This window comes from Melospiza melodia, unplaced genomic scaffold (assembly GCF_035770615.1).
Source record: "Melospiza melodia melodia isolate bMelMel2 unplaced genomic scaffold, bMelMel2.pri scaffold_45, whole genome shotgun sequence".
Classification (NCBI taxonomy): Eukaryota; Metazoa; Chordata; class Aves; order Passeriformes; family Passerellidae; genus Melospiza; species Melospiza melodia.
In genome coordinates this window covers 2,575,962-2,597,265 of record NW_026948772.1, presented here as the reverse complement: position 1 = coordinate 2,597,265, position 21,304 = coordinate 2,575,962, and the positions used below count along the sequence as shown (strand labels likewise).

General features: G+C 50.8%; 1 pseudogene; it reads right to left on the bottom strand.

Annotated features, from left to right (window-relative positions):
* Positions 1-21,304, bottom strand: part of LOC134434653 (zinc finger protein 850-like) — a 123,871-nt pseudogene that overhangs the window by 41,388 nt on the left and 61,179 nt on the right.

The window sequence follows — 21,304 nt, the reverse complement described above, 5'->3', positions numbered from 1 at the left end:
ATACAGGTTATCAGACATCTGTTAAGTTGTTTCGCTGTTATGGGAGTTCCAAAGAGTATCAAAACGGATAATGGTCCAGCTTATGTAAGTGCTAGGGTCCGGAAATTTTTGAATCAGTGGTCTGTTAAGCACGTGACAGGTATTCCACACTCTTCTACTGGACAGGCAATAGTGGAAAGAGCAAACGGTACCCTTAAGCAGTATATTGAAAAACATCAAGATTTGACAGATCCACAAGCATGTTTGGCTAAGGTTTTGTATGTGATTAATCATTTATGCATTTTTGGGGAAGATGATACCCCCCCTGCAATGAAACATCATCCGAGGTCAGGTCAGGAAAATACTAAGGAAACAGAGGTCTGGGTTAAGTATAAGAACCCAAATACAGGATTATGGGAAAAACCTGCAAAAGTATTATATTGGGGTCAGGGGTATCTTTGTGTTTCCTCACCTACAGGGCCTTTGTGGGTGCCTGCTAAGTGGACTAAACCTGTTTTTGATGCAGCCTCTGGTGGATCACCTTACGGAGGAGGACAAGAAGCGACTGGGGAAGAAACTGCTTCTAGTCCTACAACCACTACTGTTTCAATTGAAGGGGTACTCGGAAGCGGTGGACAGAGCACTGACACGTCACTATCGGACGGCCCAGGAGTTGATTGGTTTCATTGACTCATTATCAACTTTTCACTTAACAGATCCAGCGAAACTACATTGCCTTGACTGTCACAATCCACATTGTGCTGCCTGGATAGCTCTGCGTTGTGGGGGCTGTAAAAGAACTTTTTGGATAGAACAATCACTATTATGGGATTTGTGGTGTCATACTTGTGAACACGAGCATACGTGGGGAAAAAGCTGGCAAGATGAATTAAGGAGACAAACGGGGCAAAACGCATATATAGCTTTAAATCTTTATGAGTCTCCTGAACAGAAGGTTCTTGCTTATTATCGATGGGAAATACAATGTATTGTAAATAGAATTAAGGTTCAAAGTAAATCACGTATAGTTTCTATAAGGTGTAGGAAATTAGTGCCTTTAACACAGCATTCAGTTGTAGGACCCTTCCAAGGGGATCCTGATAGAGCATTAGATTGCTGCATTGATAAGTTGCAAAAATTAAGTTTGAAAGTGGCAGGACCAGTGAAATTAGGAGCAGCAAGATTGAAGACAGATAAGAAAAAGAAGGCAAAAAAGGGAACGGTCTCATTTGAATAGGGGTATCAGTGATTGCTAATTAATTTTCTATGATTAGAACAATTTTACTGTTGTGGGACCCTCGGGAGGATATAGTTGTTGAGGAGGATAACGAACAAGAACTACGATTACGAAATAAGATACACCTTGTGTTAAAGGAAAGACCTTGAGCTGTTAGCCTCATATAGTAAAAAGGCTGAAGAGGCTTTGCGATCACCACCATTGAATTGGTTGCATTGGGTTGAAGATACACAATTTTATACTGGTCCTTACTTACATTCGCTTCCTTGTTATGTTTGCAAAAAGGATAAAGATAAATGCTATGCATGGGTAGCTTTGCATTGTGCAGATTGTAATCAGGTTTATTGGTATTCACAGAAGTCATTGGGATATTTATGGTGCACATCTTGTTTTGGAAAGTGGATTCGAAATCATATCTGGGTTAGAGCTCTTGAACAAAGTACTGGCCTGCCAGGACGGACAGGATTACAGCTCTTTGAGAGTGCAGAACAAGTGGTTATAGCATATCTTAGGTGGAAGTTACAGGAAAACCTTAGAATATTTGAAATTACTAAAGCCTCACGCATCATAGCAGCTCGCTGCAAAGCTGATTTGCCTTCAAACTTACCTCGTGCTATACTTGTGAGCAAGGATGCTGATTTAGAATTAGATCAGTATATTCAAGAATTGACTCAGCCTTACAATAGACAATCTAGCAAACCAGGGAAAAGACAGCGAAGAAAGGAAAAACAACGTAAGCAGAAGGAAGAAAAGGAGAAGCAAAGCAAGCAGAAAGAAAAATGAGGTTTGTTTTTGTAATACTGCTCAATGCTGTAGCAAGTGAGGCAGTAGGAGTAACACACTTTAGTCAACCAAGGGAAAATTTATGGGTAACGCTTGCTAATCAAACTAACCAATCATCACTCTGTCTTAGTCTTGGAGGAGTCACTAACCCATTTCGAACATGCCTGGTGGGACTTCCGGTGTGGTCTCCTGGAGAATTTTGCAGTTTGATAAACAATCAAACCTTATGTATGTCTAACATGTCAAACATCACATTGCCGGTGCAACAAGGGTATACTGCAGGTCAGAGTGATGGCTATCATCAATGTTTACTAATCCAATCACTTAACACCTCTTTGCATTCTCCTCCTGAAGAATTGGATATTTTTGGAAGTACAAATGCCAGCATATCTAACACTACAGCTGGTGGATGGTTTAGCTTCAAACTTTCGGGTGCTCAGAATTTAAACCAACCTAAAGAAACATGGGCCACCCTAGATTCATCCCTGAATGTGAGTGAATTCTCTCCACAGCATTACAGTCAATGTAACGGCACCAATATCACGGCACCAATGAAATTACCCACAGGAATATTTTTGATTTGTGGAGACAGGGCATGGAATGGTATACCAGTTAAACCACAGGGTGGACCCTGTTTTTTGGGAAAATTGTCACTGTTTCATCCTAATGTGTCCTTGCTAATGCAGCTGAGTCAAAATTCAAACAGGAGAAAACATAGCATACATGACTTAGACTGCAGCAAGATAGGAGATCCACGGTTTTGGGGCACATTCAAACAGGTGGTGGTTTCAACGATCTTACCAGGAGGATCTGCCAATAAAGCCATGAATTTAGGAAAACAATTAGGATGCTGGGCAAGGGATGAGCTGAACAAGACATCACAAATTCTAGACATGTTAACTGCAGATGTGCAAAGTGTTAACCATGCTGTTTTGCAAAATAGAGCTGCTGTAGATTTTTTGCTCTTAGCACAAGGACATGGATGTGAAGAGTTCGAGGGAATGTGTTGCATGAATCTGTCTGATCATTCGGTGTCCATTCACACTAAGATAAAAGAATTACAACAGGGACTTCACAAACTTAAGAAAGAAGACGGTTTAGGAATTGACGAATGGCTTAAAGGCCTGGGACTCGGACCGTGGCTGAGGAACCTTGTGATCTATGCTATAGGACTGCTGGGTGTAATTTTACTGTTTTTGCTTATTTTGCCTTGTATCTTTAACTGTATCCAAAACATGGTCAGCCGTACAATAGCAAAAACATGGCAAACTAATCTCCTTGCACAAGAAGAAAACGGGGGAAATGTGGAGAGCATTATTAATAATTGGTTAGCTGAGAAAGGCCACACTGATATAATGCCACTGGTTAAGCTGAAGGAGAAAAGTCAGCAGTCAGCAAGCTAAAAGGAAGAGTCAGCAGTGACCTTGCTGCAACATGAGGATAGGGAGTTGAGATTAGTCCTGAATATATCCTAAGAATATGTAGAAAGTATCAAAAGTAGAACCATAGGAATGTAGAAGTAGGCGTAGGTGCTGATATGTAAGCTGACCAATCCTGAGCTCAACTTTTGCAATATGTATGAAGCTCATTATTAACTGTATTTAACCCGCCGTACTGATCAATAAAATTGAGCCTGTGATGATCAAACTGATGTCCTGGTTCCCTTCCGTCGACAACAGTTATTCCAGAGAAGTGGATTTCCCATCCCAGGAATTGTCCAAGAGCAGGAACTTTGTGCAACCTGACATAGGGAAACCCCATCCCCTCCCCAAGGACAGAATTCCTTTACTGTGGGTTGTCTGATGTGCTGGGTACCCTCACAACGCTTCTGCCCAGAAAGTCTTCTGAGGGCAGCCAGGCTGCTGCAGGGGCAGTGGCCTCGCAGCCATCACCATGGCAGCCCTGTCCCCTGGGCCAGGCTCTCCCCTTTCCTCTGCCCCTGCCATGGCTCTGCTGGCATGAAGAGTTTTGTCATTAATATCTTGTCCCCAAGGCGCTGGGGCCAATGGCTTCCCAGTCAGGCTCCTGGAGCAGAAGTGGCTTTTCAGAGCCGAGCCAGGAATGAGCCCTGAGGCAGCAGCTCTGCAGTGGTGGCCACCAGGCCGAGCTGCCAAGGGAGGCTTCTGGCCATGGCCTGCAAGCAGCTGCTGCTGCCAAGGTGCCTTTGGTGCCTCAGGCTCTCCCTGGCACAGCTCCCAGCACGGCACTCTGCCCTTGTGCCCGAGCCCTTCCCTGTGCTGGGGCTGGCCTGGGGCTTTTCCTGCAGCAGGACCTGCCCTGCTGATGGCACTGAAAAGGCAGTTCCTGCTGGAGCAGGAGGCTCTGCCTGCAATGGGCTCCAACAACTCTGGCAAGGCCCTGTTTGCAAAGCCCCCAGTGGGAAATGAAGGAGGGGTGTCACACTGCTTTTGGGGTGAATAATGCTGAAACCAGCTTGACTCCTCCATCCCAAAGTTCAACATCCTCAGAGGGAGCTGAAGCTGTGGCAGAGCTGGAAAAATCTCCTGAGAAAGGAACAACCAAGTGACACACCACTGAGAGCTTCTGCAGAGCTGCTGAGCTGGCACAGCCTGGGCACATCTGACTGACAGGGCAGCACCTCAGACTAGAAAAGCCCCATCCCAAATTTTAATGGCAACATCTCCTGACATTTCCCTTCTTGGGGGGTGTGGAAATTCCTCCCTGCAGTGGGGACACCCCTCAAGGTCACTGCTCCATCCTGAGTCGAAGGGATTTGCACACAGTCATTGGTCTGCAGGAGTAACATCGATCTCTGCATAATTACAGATTTTGCTTTAATGCAGTTCCTTTGAAATAATTTCTTAGTGCTCTGTATAATATATTATACATCTCTTACATCCTGGTTAAATATTTATGATTCAGGCAATTTTCTCTAATCATTACCATAATATATCATACATATTTATATAAAACTATCTGGTTTGCCATCCCTAATCCTGTGGGACAAATTCTACAAAGATTTAATTCCAATTTTATAATTCTTTACACACAAACTCTGTAAAAGTCTGGAACTGGGATTGGAAACCACTGCTCCAAGGCTCCTCTCACAGAAGGAGTTGAGAAAGCCTGGAGGTCCTTGGGGGTATTTTGGGATCTGTGGGGGCTACTGGGGCTCCTTTCTGCACCTCGTGACCCAACATGAGCGTCTCTAATAAACATTGCCTGAAGCTCCCACTGTGCCCATGACAGGAACCCCTGTGAGTGTCTGGAACATCCCGGCTCTTTGGCAGCCTGGGGACTCCTGGGATGTCACCGTGGAGCCCCCGTGAGTGCCTGTGACAGATCAGAGCCTTTGCAGCCCAAGGTCCCCTGGGATGTCACCATGGAATGGCTGTGACTGCCTCTGACCACAGGGCTCTTTACCATTCCCAGAAAGCCCTGGGAGGTCTCCATGGAGCGCCTGTCTCTGCCTGTGACATTCCAGTTCTGGAACAGCCTGGAGACTCTTGGAAAGTCCCCATGGAACCCCTCTGAGGGCCTGTGACAAATCTGATCCCTAGCAGGCAATCACCACCAGGACCCGTTGCTATGGTCAGTTTCCATGGCAACCATCACCAGACCCCTGTTGCTATGCTCAGTCCCTCAACAGCTCCATGGAGACCCCATGCCAGGGGTGGTTGTCATGGAGACCAGCTTGGGCCTGCAGCCAGAGCCCAATGTTACGGCAACCATTTGCAGCCCCATCCCCAGGCTCATGGGATCCCAGAACCACAGAATTGGCTGAGCTGGGAGGGACCCATCAGGATCCTCAAGTCCAACTGCCGGCCCTGCACAGGACACCCCAACAATGCCAGCCTGGGCCTGGCAGTGCTGTCCAAACGCTGCTGCAGCTCAGAGAGCCCTGGAGCTTCCCTGGGGAGCCTGGGCAGGGCCCCAGCAGCCTCTGGGCAAAAACCTTTCCCTGACATCCAACCTGAGCCTGCCCTGACTCAGCTGCAGCCGTTCCCTCCACTCCTGTCCCTGGGCACCAGAGGGAACAGGTTCCCACAGCCCCAGCCAGGGACCCGCTCTCAAGGCTGTTGCCATGGCCACCAGGGCTGGGGCCAGCTGGGATGCTCGGTTTCCATGGGCCGGGCTTCAGGAATGGGATTCCCCAATTTCCTGCTCCCGCTAAAACCGCCCTGCCTTCACTGCCCTCCAGCCTCCCATGGAAAGCACAAAAGGCAAAGATCCCGGGCTGGGATAAGAACAATTTATTGGGAAAAGCAATGAGATAAGGAAAAAATGGAACAGAAATTATATTGATAACAGAAGGGATAAGAAAAACTATTTACAGGGAAAACTAAACACAATTCACTGGGTCTGCCTGGCCACAATTTCCCCTGCCTGGAAAGGACACCCTTCTCTTCAGGGAGAGAGAGAGTCCCTTTCCTGCCCCTAGGAATGACCTGAGGTGGGAGTAAATGTAATGACAGGGCCATGGCCAGACCCTCATGTTCTTCCATCCCACATCATATCATTGGCAGGAGCAGGAAAGGTACAGCTGTCTTCCCAGCATGGATCACAGGGAAAATGGGTCCCCAGGGCTCTTCCCAACGTGGGTTCTCCCATGGGGGATAAAGCTGGAGCAGTGCATGAACTCTTCCTGCAACTGGGGCATGTGCAGGGTTTCTTTTACTGTTGACTCCGTTGGTGTCTGGCCAAGTGAGAGCTGCTGGAGAAGCTCTTCCCACACTGAGGACACTCATAGGGCCTCTCCCCAGTGTGGATGCGCCGGTGGGTGATGAGGGTGGAGTTGTGCTTGAAGCCCTTCCCGCAGTCAGGGCAGCGGAAGGGCCTCTCATCTGTGTGAATCCGCTGGTGCTGGAGGAGATGAGAACTTGTATAAAACTTCTTCTGACAGTCAGGGCACTTGTAGGGCTTCTCCCCAGTGTGGGTCATTTGGTGGATGATCAATTGGGGCCTCCTAGTAAAGGTCATTCCACATTCCCCACACTTGTATGGCCTTTCCCCAGAGTGGATCCTCTGGTGGCAGCTCAAGAGAGACTTCAGACTGAAGCTCTTCCCACATTCCCCACATTCATAGGGCCGTTCTCTGGTGTGGGTCTTCTGGTGGGAGATCAGGTTAGAGTTCTGGCTAAAGCTCATCCCACATTCCCCACACTCGTAGGGCCTCTCCCCAGTGTGGGTCTGCTTGTGCCTGATGAGGTGGGAGTTGCGCTTGAAGCCCTTCCCGCAGCTAGGGCAGAGGAAGGGTCTCTCATCCGTGTGAATCCGCTCATGCAGGAGGAGATCAGAGCTGGTGTGAAACCTCTTCTGACACTCAGGACACTCGTAGGGCCTCTCCCCAGTGTGGATGCGCCGGTGGCTGACGAGGGTGTAGTTGCGCTTGAAGCCCTTCCCACAGTCAGGGCAGCGGAAGGGCCTCTCATCTGTGTGAATCTGCTGGTGCTGGAGGAGACTGGAGCTGGTCTGAAACCTCTTCTGACACTGGGCACACTCGTAGGGCTTCTCCCCAGTGTGGATGCGTTGGTGGGTGATGAGGGCGGAGCTGTAGCTGAAGCCCTTCCCACATTCCCCACACTTGTAGGGCCATTCCCCGGTGTGGATCATATGGTGGCTCATCAGGGTGCTGCTGTGCCTGAAGCTCTTCTCACACTCTGAGCACTTGTAGGGCTTCTTCCGATCATGAAGCTGCTCATGGACCACCAGCGCTGAGCTTTGGCTCAAGCTCTGTCCACCTTCATGGCTCAGGGTGGGTCTTTCCTCCTCAGAGCACACTGGGCTGGCTTTGGAGCCCCTCTTCCTGTGGGATCTCTGAGGCATTTCCTCCCAGTTGGAATTCTGCACCGTGGCACTGCACAAAATGGCCTCTTCCACGAGGTTCTTTTGGGGGAATTTGTCCTTCTTGGTCTCTATCCTCAGCTCCTTGTCTGGGGCAGGAAGGACAAGGAGAGGATGGGATTTGCCTCCGTGCCAGAGGGAAGTAGAAGGAGATCCCCCCAGTGCATCCCCAGCAGGACGGCGTTGGCAGCAGGGTTGTACTGCAGCTGGGGGCCGTGCTGGGCTGGGAGATGGAGCAGGAGAGAGGGGGAAAGGGGCACTCACTTCCTCCTCACCTGCCTGGGTGTCCTGAGGCATCTTCCTCTTCCTCGCAGTCTCTCCCTCCATCTGGCTACGTTTTAGGAATGGGAAATCCCGTTTTGGGAGGAAAACAAGGAATCAGCACACTAAATTTTGCACCAGACTGAAGGCAAACCTGGGGGAGAGTCTAAACCAGAATTACAATTCAAAAACAAAGTTAGGATCAAGGCAATGATACAGAAACCCTGCCTTAAACTTACAGAGTCAGGATATAACCTGACACCCTGTTGGTCACGGTGCTGGCTGCAGTCCTATTAAATGGTGGCTGCAGTCCTGTTGGAGTGATGAACGTGATTCTGTCAGAGCAGTGATCCTGTAGAAGGGTCTGGTCTTCCTCTGAAGGTCCAGTGGTTAGTTATGGAGCTCTTGTCCTCTGGGAATCCAGTAGGCAAGCTGCTCCTGGTATTTCCAGCCTATGCTTATATCCAGGTAGGAATGCTCGGGTCCTCCCCCTGGGCGGAGCATCCCACAATGGGATGATGGAATTTTATCAGTCCTGCAGTGACACTCAATGGCCCATTCACAGAAGATATCTCCCCTGGAGGGTGTTATCAGGGGTGAGTCATGGAAGAGATAAAGAACCCTACCCCACCTGTTTATAGCAGTTGATGAAGATGGGGATTGAAAACATGCATTTGCATGGCAACCTGAAACAGTGGGGTAATCCCTGCTCAGGGGTGAACAACACCCCCCTTACCCAAACTGGGTCAGGTGAAAATCCCCCACCCCAGGAAGGCCACACACACAGGGGACAACGTCACACTTTCCCTGCCCCAGGTGAGGTCTCTGTCCCTGTCACTCCCTTACTCTCCCCCCTTTTCTCTTTCTTTCCATCTCTTTCTCTACCTCACATTTACATTCAATAAAATCCACCTTAGATTTGGTCTTTTTAGCACCTTAATAGGGGCAGAGGAATCTCTCCAACAATTTTCTTAAGCAGATTGCGACATTATTTTGCCATAGTGGGTTCAGGGTACTGTTGTCTGACCCCACGTGCCTTTGACAACAGCATGGTTCCTGTCCTCTGAGGAGGTTGTGGTTCTCTCTGAAGGAACTCTTGGAAACTTGGACACAGCTTCCTCTGAGCAACTTATGGGAGAAATGATGAGGAAAATGGCTGTTGTAGGTGGCCAGTGAAAAAGAAAATATTTTGTTTTCCTTGCTTGAAAAGTTTGTTAAAATCACTGGAAGAAAGGGAGCAAATGATACCAGTGAGACTGACAAGGTTCATTCACCCCATGGTGAGGAACACAAGGCTGCTATAAATCCCACAAAAAGCCCAGCTCAAGTAGCTAAATTCCCAAATAACTCTGGAATTCACAGGCTTGGGTTCTTTGCCAAATGTGAGAATCATTATTCTCTTCATCCCTGTCACCTTTGTGACAGCTACTAACAGCTTCCCCTTCCTTTTAATAATCTGTATTGGGCCAAATTTCCACTTTTCTTTTATTGGAACCTGCCAGCTGCTGAGCTGGAGCTGTGCAGGAACCAATGAAACTTGGAATTGCCAGAGAATTTCTTCTATTGTCAGTTTATTCCTGTTTGGGATTTGTTTGCATTTCCATCACATGTGACTCTCGGGAAAATCAAATATTCATCAAAGTATTTTATGTAGGATTAAGTTTGATTTATGCCTAGTTTATTTTGTCCAGTGCCCTGGGGATGCTCAAGGGGTCTCTGTGCCTCTTGCCCTGGGGAACGCTCAGGAGGAATTTGTTGGGATTGTCTCTCTCCCAGACACCCCAGGCCATGCCCTGGGAGTGTCCTTGTCCCTGTCACCTCAGGCAATTCCCCAGGGGGTCTCCATCATTCTCATCCCAGGGGATGCTGAGGGGTGTCTGGGTGTCTCCCTCCCTCTCATACCCTGTGCCAGAGGTGCTCGGGGCAGTCTCTGTCCCTCTCAGCCCAGGGGATGCTCGGGGGTCTCTGTCCTCTCACCCTGGGGGATGCTTGGGGGGTCTCCATCCCTCTGGCCTGAGGCAATGCCTGTGCAGGGCTGGGGACCAGGGGCTCTGTGTCCCTCTCACAGCTGAGGGTGCCCGGGGCTGGGGGGGGCTCTCCCACCTTCTCACACCTGGGGAGGCCGGGGGGGTCTCTGTCCCTCTCAGCCCTGCTGTGACCCCCACCCAAACATCATCGGGGTCAGAGGGATGGAGACACCCCCAAACCCCCAGAAGGGCTGAACTTGTGGATGGAAAAAGCCCAGCTGCCCTTTTCTTCTGGTGCCTCCTCCTCTCCTCAGCTGAGCATGTCAAACTCCCCAGGATCAGGAAAATCCCCATTCCCTGTTTCCTTGTAGCTGCAGCCTGGAACATCCACTCAGAGTGAAGAATTTTCTGATAGCTCTGCTGAATGACAATGGCAAGAGGTTTGTGAGAATGGGAAGAAATTGTGTTTTGATAGGAAATAAAATGTGCAAAATTATTTCTTTCTGTCATATTCCTTTTCAGTCAGTTCTGGTTTGTTTTCAGAGTGCCACCTTCTCGGCTGATTGTGTTTGTGCCCTCCTTTCTCCCCTACCTTTCTTTGCCTGCTCTGTTTCTCTCTCAGCATCTCCCTTGACCCAGGGCAGCTCCCACCAAAGACCCTGCCCTGATTTAATTCCCAATCCAGGACCTATAACAACTATGGGTGAAGATATGAAGGCTGGCAGTGAAACATCACTGTAGGATCTTGCTCCACTTGGCTTTTGGCTCCTTCTTGAGAGCTTTTCCTTCCTGGGCAGGAACACCTTTTGCTGGCAGGGAACTGGAATTCCAGCCCCTGGGAGTGTGTGCCATGGATCCCAGAGGGGCATTCCCGAGCCTTCTAGGACACAGGGAATGGGGATTTTCCTGCTTCTGGTGAGTTTGACATCCTTGCCAAAGGAGAGGAGGAGGCACCAGAAGAAAAGGGCAGCTGGGCTTCATCTTTCCACTTGAATTAGGTGGGGGGGAAATCTCTCCTCCTGTCTGTAGCTGCTCCCACAGGGATGTGACAGCTGATATCAGAGCCCCAAGGGTCAAAGTCAGGGCTGCCTTCAGGGAATGCTCACCTCATATTGAGGTGGGAGCGTGGGAGCACCTGGATCTTGGAGCACCCAGCTGCCCCCCATGTGTGCAGGTGCCTGAGGAGGGCTGGGACAATGCCAGGGACATCCCACAGTGACATCCCCCCTGTCCCACTCTGGGTGAGCTCAGTCCCAAACCTGACCTTGATCCTGGTCTCAATCTCACTCCATGTTTAGACACACTCACAGTTCTGTATTTATTCTCATCCCAGTGCCAAACTTGTTTAGCCCCAGACCCAATCACAACCCCAGCCCTAAAGCCAACCCCATGTCCAGCCTTAACCCCAATCCCAGCTCTAATCCAAATCTCAGCCCCAACTCCAAGCCCAGCCCCAATTCCAGCCCCTTCCTAAATCCTCAGCCCCAAGCCAAATCACAGGTTCTGCCGTTCTGGGGGTTTGGGGGTGTCTCCATCTCTCTGACCCCGATGAGGTTTGGGTGGGGGTCACAGCAGGGCTGAGAGGGACAGAGACCCCCCCGGCCTCCCCAGGTGTGAGAAGGTGGGAGAGCCCCCCCAGCCCCGAGCACCCTCAGCGGTGAGAGGGACACAGAGCCCCTGGTCCCCAGCCCTGCACAGGCATTGCCTGAGGCCAGAGGGATGGAGACCCCCCGAGCATCCCCCAGGGTGAGGGGACAGAGACCCCTGAGCATCCCCTGGGCTGAGAGGGACAGACACTGGCCCGAGCACCCCCTGGCACAGGGGTGAGAGGGAGGGAGACCCCCCAGGCATTTCCTGGGGTGAGAATGATGGAGACCCCCTGGGGAATGGCCTGGGGTGACACGGACAAGGACACTCCCAGGGCATGGGCTAGGGTGACAGGGACAGGGACAATCGCAACAAATTCCTCCTGAGCGTCCCCCAGGGCAAGAGGCACAGAGATCCCTTGAGCATCCCCAGGGCACTGGACAAAATAAACTAGGCATAAATCAAACTTAATCCTACATAAAATACTTTGATGAATATTTGATTTTCCCGAGAGTCACATGTGATGGAAATGCAAACAAATCCCAAACAGGAATAAACTGACAATAGAAGAAATTCTCTGGCAATTCCAAGTTTCATTGGTACCTGCACAGCTCCAGCTCAGCTGCTGGTAGGTTCCAATAAAATAAAAGTGGAAATTAGGCCCAATACAGATTATTTAAAGGAAGGGGAAACTCTATGTAGCTGTCACAAAGGTGACAGGGATGAAGAGAATAATGATGCTCACATTTGGCAAAGAACCCAAGCCTGTGAATTCCAGAGTTATTTGGGAATTTAGCTACTTGAATTGCGCTTTTTGTTGGACTTTTAGGAGCCTTGTGTTCCTCACCATGGGGTGAATGAACCTTGTCAGTCTCGCTGGTAACATTTGCTCCCTTTTCTCCAGTGATTTTAACAAACTTTTCAAGGAAGGACAACAAAATATTTTCTTTTTCACTGGCCACCTACAACAGCCATTTTCCTCATCAGTTCTCCCATAAGGTGCTCGGAGGAAGCTGTGTCCAAGTTTCCAAGAGTTCCTCCAGAGAGAACCATAACCTCCTCAGAGGAGGGAACCATGCTGTTGTCAAAGGCACTTGGGGTCAGACAACAGTGCCCTGAACCCACCATGGCAAAATAATGTCGCAATCTGCTTAAGAAAATTGTTGGAGAGATTCCTCTGCCCCAATTACGATACTAACAAGACCAAATCCAAGGTGGATTTTATTGAACAGTAAATGTGAGGTAGAGAGAGAGCTGGAAAGAAAGAGAAAAGTGGGGAGAGTAAGGGAGTGACAGGGACAGAGACCTCACCTGGAGCAGGGCAAGTGTGACGTTGTCCCCTGTGTGTGTGGCCTTCCTGGGGTGGGGGATTTACACCTGACCCAGTCTGGGTAAGGGGGGTGGTGTTCACCCCCTGAGCAGGGATTACCCCACTGTTTCAGGCTGCAATGCAAGATGTAACCACATGCATATTTTCAATCACCATCTCCATCAACTGCTATAAACAGGTGGGGCAGTGTTCTTTATCTCTTCCATGACTCACCCCTGATAACGCCCTCCAGGGGAGATATCTTCTGAGAATGGGCCATTGAGTGTCACTGCAGGACTGATAAAATTCCATCATCCCATTGTGGGATGCTCCGCCCGCCAGGGGGAGGATCCAAGCATTCCTACCTGGATATAAGCTGAGGCTGGCAACACCAGCAGCACCTTGCCTACTGGGTTCCCAGAGGACAAGAGCTCCATAACCACCAGTGGACCTGCAGAGGAAGACCAGACCCTTCTACAGCATCACTTCTTGGACAGAATCACGTTCATCACTCCAACAGGACTGCAGCCACCACCCTGACCAACATGGTGTCAGGTTATATCCTGACTCTGTCAGTTTAAGGCAGTGTTTCTGTATCATTGCCTTGATCCTAATTTTGTTTTTGAATTGGAATTCTGACTCAGACTCTCCCCCTGGTTTGCCTTCAATCTGGTACAAAATTTAGTGTGCTCATTTCTTGTTTTCCTCCCAAAACAGAATTTCCCATTCCTAAAATTTAGCCAGATGGAGGGAGAGACTGCAAGGAAGAGGAAGATGCCCCAGGACACCCAGGCAGGTGAGGAGGAAGTCAGTGCCCGCTTCCCCCTCTCTCCTGCTCCATCTCCCAGCCCAGCACGGCCCCCGGCTGCAGGACAACCCTGCTGCCAACGCTGTCCTGACGGGGATGCATTGGGGGGATCTCCTTCCCCTTCCCTCGGGCGTGGAGGCAAATCCCATCCTCTCCTTGTCCTTCCTCCCCCAGAGAAGAAGCTGAGGATGGAGACCAGGGAGGACAAATCCCCACGGCAGAACCTGGAGGAGGAGGCCATTTTGAGCAGCTCCATGACACAGGAATTCAATGGGGAGGATAATCCCCAGAGATTCCACAGGAAGAGGGGCTCAAAACCCAGACCAGGGTGTGCTGAGGAGGAAAGACCCACCCTGAGCCAGGAAGGTGAACAGAGCTTCAGCCAGAGCACAGAGCTGGTGGTCCATGAGCAGCTTCATGATGGGGAGAATCCCCACAAGTGCTCAGTGTGTGGGAAGAGCTTCAGGCAGAGCAGCACCCTGATCAGCCACCAGATGATCCACACCAGGGAATGGGCCTACAAGTGCGGGGAATGTGGGAAGGGCTTCAGTTACAGGTCTACCCTTGTGACCCACCAACGCATCCACACCGGGGAGAGGCCCTACGAGTGTCCCGAGTGCCAGAAGAGCTTTCGGACCAGCTCCGATCTCCTCAGGCACCAGCTCATTCACACTGGGGAGAGGCCTTTCTGCTGCCCTGAGTGTGGGAAGGGCTTCAAGCGCAAGTCCCACCTCATCATCCACCAGCGCATCCACACTGGGGAGAGGCCCTACAAGTGCCCCACGTGTGGGAAGAGGTTTCAGACCAGCTCAAATCTCCGTCTCCATGAGCGGATTCACACAGAGGGGAGGCCCTTCCGCTGCCCTGACTGTGGGAAGGGATTCAAGCATAAGTTCACCCTCATCAGGCACCAGCGCATCCACACAGGGAAGAGGCCCTTCGAGTGTCCCCAGTGTGGGAAGAATTTCACCCAGAGCTCTGACTTGACCAGTCACCAATGGAAGCACTGGTAAGGGACGTTCTGTCAGTGCCCCAACTGACAGAAGAGCAGAAGAGCTTCATGCCCAGCTCCAGCTTCATCCCTCATTGGAGGACCCATATTGGAAAGAGCCCTGGTGATCCATGTTCCCTGTGATCCATGCTAGGAAGACACCTGTCCCTTTTCCTGCCCCTGCCAATGACATGATGTGGGATGGAAGAATATGAGGGTCTGGCTATGGCCCTGTCATTACATTCACTCCTACCTCAGGTCATTGCCAGGGGCAGGAAAGAGACTCTTTCTCACCCCAGGGAGAAGGGTGTCCTTTGCAGACAGGAGGAAATATATTGCCGTGAAGAGCCAATTGTTGATGTTTTAGTTTTCTCTGCAAATAGTTTTACTTATCCCTTCTGTTATCAATATTGTTGCTGTTCCTGTTTGTTCCTTATCTCGTTGTGTTTCCAGTAAATTGTTCTTATCCCAGCCCAGAATCTTTGCCTTTTGTCCTTTCCATGGGAGGCGGGAGGGCAGCGAGGGCAGCGTGGTTTTAGTGGGGGCAGGAAATTGCTGAATCCCATTCCTGAACCCCGGCCCATGGAAACCAAGCATCCCAGCTGGTCCCAGCCCTGCTGGCCATGGCAACAGCCTTGGGAGCGGGTCCCTGGCTGGTGCTGTGGGAACCTCTTCCCTCTGGTGCCCAGGGACAGGAGTGGAGGGAACGGCTGCAGCTGAGTCAGGGCAGGCTCAGGTTGGATGTCAGGAAAAGGATTTTGCCCAGAGGCTGCTGGGGCCCTGCCCAGGCTCTCCAGGGAAGGGTCCCAGCTCCAGGGCTCTCGGAACTGCAGCAGCGTTTGGGCAGCGCTGCCAGGCTCAGGCTGGCATTGTTGGGGTGTCCTGTGCAGGGCCAGCAGTTGGACTGGAGGATCCTGATGGGTCCCTCCCAGCTCAGCCAATTCTGTGGTTCTGGGATCCCATGAGCCTGGGGATGGGGCTGCCAATGGTTGCCATGGCAACGGGCTGTGGCTGCAGGCCTGAGCTGGTGTCCATGGCAACCACCCCTGGCATGGGGTCTCCATGGAGAAGAACAACTCTGCAGACATCCAGGTCAGTGCAGAAGGAGGGGCAGGAGTTGCTCCAGGCCCTGGAGACCCAGGCATCCTGCAGGAGAGCCATGGAGAGAGGGGCCCTGCTCCCAGGCTGGAGCAGCCTGTCCCTGGAGGAATGCACCCCCTGGAAGAGTGACCCATGCTGCAGCAGTTTGGGAAGGACTGTTGTCCCTGGCATGGACTCACACTGCAGCAGTTTGGAGAGGGCTGTTGCCCCTGAAATGGACTCACATGGGAGAAGCTCCTGCAGAACTGTCTCCCTTGGGAGGGACCACGGTGCAGCAGGGGAACCACTCCTCTCCCTGAGCAGGGGCAGAAGCCATGGGTCATGAAGAGACCATAACCCCCATTCCCTGTCTCCCTGCACTGCTGGGGTAGGAGGCAGAGCTGGAAGGAGGGAGGAAAGGGACTTATTTTATTTCCCCTTTTCCTGCTCTGACCTTGTTAGTAATAAATGAATTTCACATCTCTAAGTAAGCCTGTTTTTCCCAGGACAGTACTTGATGAGTGATCTCACCCAGTCCTTATCTCAACCCATGAACCCTTTATTAAATTTTCTTTGTCCAGCTGCAGAGGGGAGTGAGTGAGCAGCCCACATGGATGCCTGGCATTTGGCCTGGGTCAACCCACGACACCTTGGTACCACAGGGTCACAATGGACCCTTGGTTCTATGGGGTCTCATTGGTTCCATCAGGCCCTGCAGGGCCACTTAATTCAACAAGGCCTCAAAGTTTCACAGTGGTCTCCAGGATTCCATGAGGCCCTGCAATGTCAAAATGGACCTTTGGATCCATGGGGGCCCACAGTGTCACAATGGGCTCTTTTGGTTCTACAGCTACACAATGGCCCCTCGGTTCCATGTGTCCTGCACTGTTCCATGAATCCTTAGTTCCATGTGGTCCTGTGGGGTCACAATGGTCTCCTTGGTTTCATGGTGCCACAGTTGCCGTAATTTCCATGGTATCACAACTGCCCTTGGATCCCAAGAGGCCCCAGAGTGTGACAATGGCCCCTTGCTTCCATGACACCCTGTAGTGTCACAATGGTGTCCATGATTCCATCAGGCCCTGCAGTGTCACCATGGACAGGTGGTTCAATGACACTCCACACTGTCACAATGGCCCCTTGGTTCCACAGAGCCCCACTGTGTCACTGTGGTCCCTTTGCTTCCAAGGCTCAGAAGTGCCACAATGACCCTTTGGTTCCATCAGGCCTTGAAGTTTCAAAATGGTCTCCATGGTTTCATGAGTACCCCCTGTGTCACAAGAGACTCCTGGTTCCCTGAAGTTGTTCAGTGTCACAATTGACTCCTTGGTTCCATGAAGCCCTGCTGTGTCACAATGCCCATGGTTCCATGAGTTTCCATGGTGTCACCACGGTTTCCTTGGATCCCCAGTATCACCATGGTCTCCTTGGCACCATCCAGGCCTTGTAACAAGAGACAGGGAGCCATTCTGTGCCTTAGATGAAAGGCTGCAGAACTCATGGTTGTGAGGCTGTGTCACTGATGAGAAACAAAAACCACCTGAATCTGAACACGAAATATCATCTCAAGTACCTTCAATCCCAGCCTTGACAGAGGTAGAAAATACAAACAGGGATTCCCCAGTAAATCAAAAACAGGGACCATATTTTGAATGCAGGCAAAATGCATTCAAGTGCATTCAAATGCACTCGATATGATGGGAAGGTGATAATCCCCTATTCCAAGAGTGAATTTAGGAAGGGCTGACTATTGAAGGAACTACAGAGAACCACAATATAAGAAAAGCAGGTGTCAAAGGTAATTCTGGGATAGGGAGACCAGAAAGCAAGAGCAGATGAAGCAGTGCAGTCACCACCAAGAAGGTCACGTTCACACGCTGTGGGCAGCAACCCCATCAGGCCGTGTCACCATCCCCTGGTACAAGAGGGGTCACAATGATTCGTTTCACTGATCTCAGGGTGCAAAGACACACAGCAGGGGACTTTCAGTATTAACCAAAACAAATGCACCTTTTAGTGAGTGCCCACAGCAGATGTAACACAAGGATTAGAAAGGAGATAAAGGATAGAGAGACAGAGAAAAGGAAGGGGGGAATAGCTGCCAACATAGAGATGAAACGTGGTCGTGCCAATAGATCCGTCTGGTCACATCGGGGAGAGTCTCAAAGTCTTTGGTTAACTCAAAGCTCTTTTATAATCCACCGCCAGGAGGGGAGGAGGACGGCACATGGAGGGAACAGTGGAGAATAAATCCATTTGGAACAGGTACAGACAGTCCAGTTCTGAACAGCACAAACCGGTGCCAGCAGTGAGCAGGGCCCGTTGTTTCTGGACTGAATCCTATGGGAAACATCCCGCTTCCCATGGCAGACATCCCACTCCAGTCAGGCCAGCACTCCTGGGTTAGAATTTGAAGGGTCTCAGTCTCCGTCCTTGGGGAGTGCTTCAATCTCCGTCCTTGACGGCAGCTGTGAGGCAGATGAGGGATCTTTGGACCATCTCTTACAGACTGACATCCCAACACATAAAAATAATTATGCCTTTCCCCTTAAAAAGAAAATTTACTGAATTCATAAAATTTAAATTCTTTTTCCTATTTATAATAGTATTATTCTATATTTGTATTACCAAATTGTAATATTTATACTTTAAAGTCCATACCTTTTTAGCAAGCAAAAAAATTATTGGTCATTGGTTCTAAGTAACATAATTCCCTTCATTAATTCATTGAGCAGTGTGGCTATTGATTTCTCCTTCTTTATGCTAATTAGTACCATTTAAAATCCTTTTGTGATTTTTTTTAAATCATTTTCACAGACACGGTAAAAAGGGCCATTTGGGGTCTGTGCAGAACTTTCTGGGGCACATTTGGGGCAGTTTTGGGTCTGGGGAGGGAATTCAGAGAGAACTTGAGGGTCTGGAGGACACTTGGGAAGCCGGGTGGGTACTTGGAGGGGCACTCAGGATTCCGAGGGACAGTTCGGGGTCAGGGGCAGCACTTGGGGGTCCAGGGGGGCCCTTGGAGGTCAGGGAGGGGAATTTGGGGCCCTTCGGGATCCGGGCGGGCCCTTGGGGGGCTCTGGCGGGGCTCTGTGGGGCGCGGGGGGTGATGGGAGTTGAAGGCGCGGGTGTATTGCAGTTTATCATGGCCGCCGAGCATCACGGGAGTTCGAGGCGCAGTTGCAATGGCTCTCAGTGGAGGCGCGGTGCATGATGGGAGATGAAGTCCCGGCTCAAACAGCGCTGGACGTGCACCGCGGAGCATGATGGGAGCCGTAGTCCCGAAAGTGGCTCGAACGCGGCATTTGCAGGTGCAGGAAGGCTCTTCGGGGAAACTTCTGCGTCCGAGCCACGACTTGAGGTCCTCGGGGGAACGCAAATGGTTCAGGAGCACTTGCGGAGATCTTGGGGAGCTCTAACCGGGCTCTTTAGGGCGCAGCGCACGGCGCCGGACTGTGTTCTGAGGGGCTCTGGGAGAGGAGAGGAGATGAATTCCCAGAAGTGGCTGTACCGGGCATCTGTGGGGTTGGGAAAACTCAGGGGGTCCGGGGACGCTTTTGGGGTGTCCCGAATGGGCGCTGAGGGGGCACTGAGGGATCCTGGAGGGTCTGGGGGATACTTAAAGGACAAAGGGGGGGCGGATCCCGGGGTTCTGTGGAGCGCGGGGCATGACGGGAGTTGCAGTCCCGACTCCAATGGGGCTCAATCGGGCCGCGGGGTATGACGGGAGTTGTGGCTACCGTAGGCGCCGTCCCCGAGTCTGCGTTCTGTGGTGCTGATTGGATTCGGGCGATGATGGGCGGGAGTCTCAGCAAATGGGATGCTGGATTCGGGCGATGATGGGCGGGAATCTCAGCAAATGGGATGCAGTGGAGGCGGGAACAGCCCATTCAACCTCTCCAGTCCCTCCCAGCACAGTCCAGTTCATCCCGAGTGCAGACCAATACAACGCCAGTACAGTGCAGTTCATCCCAAGTAGAAGCCAGTACAAACCCAGTGCCCCTCCAGTCCCTCCCAGTACAGCCCAGTCCCTCCCAATACACCTGAGCTGATTACCAGTCCCTCCCACTTCCCCCCAGTGTCATCGACACGATGCCCCAGTGTCCCCAGTCCTCCCTGCAATGGCCCCAGTGTCTCCAGTTTGACCCAGTATCCCCCAGTATTACTCCCAGTATGTCCTGGTATGTCCCAGTCTGGCTCAGTGCACCCCCAGAGTCCATTCCCAGTCCACAGAGATTCCCCTTTCGCACTCCCCGTATTCGCAGGTTGTCCCAATATCCCCCAGTGTCACTCCCAGTATGTCCCAGTGTCTCCCACAGCATTCCCAGTGTCCCCAGTTTGTCCCAATATCTCCCAGTGTCCCCAGTATGTCCCAGTCCTCCCCAGTGTTTCCAAGGACAGTTTCATTTCTCTCGGTGGCCGTGACAGCCAAACCCAGCAGTGGGGTCAGTGCAGTGCCCATGGCCACAGCCCCTTGCAGTGCCCAGTGCAGCTTGGGCTGATGATCCACCCTCACAGCTGGCCCAGGGCAGCTCTGCAGTGCCTTTGGTGGCACCTGGGGCTGGCACACACCTGAGCAGTGTGCCTGTTTGCACTGGGGAAACTCAGGAGTTTGAGATTGCTGCAAAAAGTACAAAAAGGGAAAACACCTCTGAGGCTGGGTGCAGCCAGCTCTGCAAGCACAGCAGGGCCCAGGCAAGTGAGGACAGACAGGATGGGGCTGGGCAATGTGGAGCAAGGTTGTCCACACTGGGTCAGAGCTCCAGGCACAGCTTCTGTGAGCAGGCCAGAGCTGCTGAGGAGAGACCGTGGGTCAATATCAATCACAGGATGCTGCAATCACCTCTGCTCTAAGGAGAAATTTAATAAAAGACACCCTTTAAAATGAGAATGTATATTTTATTACTGCTCTTTGAAATCTTTCTCCATAACTGGACTAGGAAAACTTTAATGACCCTCTCAGGGCTTTGCTGTTGTTTACATCAGACTCAGTCCTTGTGAGTGTCTTCAAAACACTTCTCAAGAACTCAAAGTTAAATTTAAACTCCAAATTTTCTTGAAGGTTTAATGGGTCCCACAGAGGGACACAACTGAGAAATTGTCCCCAGGTTCCAGGTAGAGCAGAACGTTGGAGGCAGTGATGCCAGCTGGGGACAAGCAAGGCAAAGGTGTCTCGGTGCTGAAAAAACCTGGATGTGTTTGAGGAATGCAAAGTGTGGAGAGCCTGGTTCAGACATGGCTTAAAGAAAGAGGCCATGAAGGTATACAGCTGATGGAAAAGTAAAAGGCAGCTGTAAAGCAGCAGTTCCCAGGCTTGATTCTGTAAATAATTAGGTTCTCAAGCCTATTTTTTATAAACAACAAGATTCTCAGTCTTCTCATAACAAGTAAACATTCTGTCCGTGGCTGCTCTGGGAACTGATAGCTGCTCTGGGAACAGATATGAAGGTTTTGAGAACTTTTCATATCACGGTGAGAACACTGGTCTTGGTTTCAA